Source organism: Gavialis gangeticus, unplaced genomic scaffold (genome assembly GCF_001723915.1).
Source record: "Gavialis gangeticus isolate Ggan-Ray unplaced genomic scaffold, GavGan_comp1, whole genome shotgun sequence".
In the NCBI taxonomy this organism is placed as follows: Eukaryota; Metazoa; Chordata; order Crocodylia; family Gavialidae; genus Gavialis; species Gavialis gangeticus.
Genome location: NW_017728983.1, coordinates 5,691,813 through 5,692,508, shown reverse-complemented (window position 1 = coordinate 5,692,508; position 696 = coordinate 5,691,813). Strand labels below are relative to the sequence as shown.

At 50.7% G+C, this 696-nt stretch overlaps 1 protein-coding gene across 2 annotated transcripts in view; it reads left to right on the top strand.

The window, feature by feature from the left end:
• The first annotated feature begins 345 nt into the window (after window positions 1-345).
• ANO7 (anoctamin 7) overlaps window positions 346-696 on the top strand; it is a 28,085-nt gene continuing 27,734 nt past the window's right edge. For both annotated transcript variants that reach the window (XM_019513475.1, XM_019513483.1), the window contains exon 1: window positions 346-491. The gene's annotated coding sequence lies outside the window, so the exon portion shown is untranslated. The remainder of the gene's footprint in view (window positions 492-696) is intronic.

The following is a 696-nucleotide window of genomic DNA, read 5'->3' as shown; positions in this document are numbered from 1 at the left end:
GCATTTGTGAGCACATCCATTTGTCATGTTCTCTGGCCTGCTTCTCAGCAGCAAGTTGGGGTCAACACTAACCACAGGGGCTCTCCAAAAATGGTATAGGTCTCAGGGAATCAGAATATTATGGAGGGAGAATTGCCTGCCTAAATCCTGGTCATGGTATGGGAGGGTTCAAATCTTGCCTTGCCAACAAAACAAACTCTGTAAAGTCAAGGTTTCCATGTTCTCCCAACCCTCCCTCCTTTTCCTGTAGGAGGGAGCAGTCAAGTTCTCTGGGCCCAATTAGGTTAGGAAATATGGATGATGCCTAACTTGGGAACAGGTTAGGACCTGCTATATAACCACCTCCTCCGACTTGCGGAAGATCCATTCAGACCTTTCTCTTGGTTTCAGTTTGTTCATTTGTTATAAATACCATATGGCATTTCGTGGCTCTGCCATTGTGATCTCACAAAGGAAGGTGTCAGAACTCGCCAGTCAGGCAGTGGGAGGAGGTAGGGTTCTGGCTGCTCTGCGTTGGATACAAGGCTGGGCTTGTGGCTGTGATGCTGGGCTGGAACTCGGAAGAGCTGGGCTTAAGGTCTCGGTTTTGTCAGGCTTACTGTCTGACTTGGGCAAGGCACTGGGGTGCTCTGGGACACAGCTGCTGTCTGTAGAATGGGACTTATAGGGCTTCCCTGCCTCGGGGGGGGGGGGGGG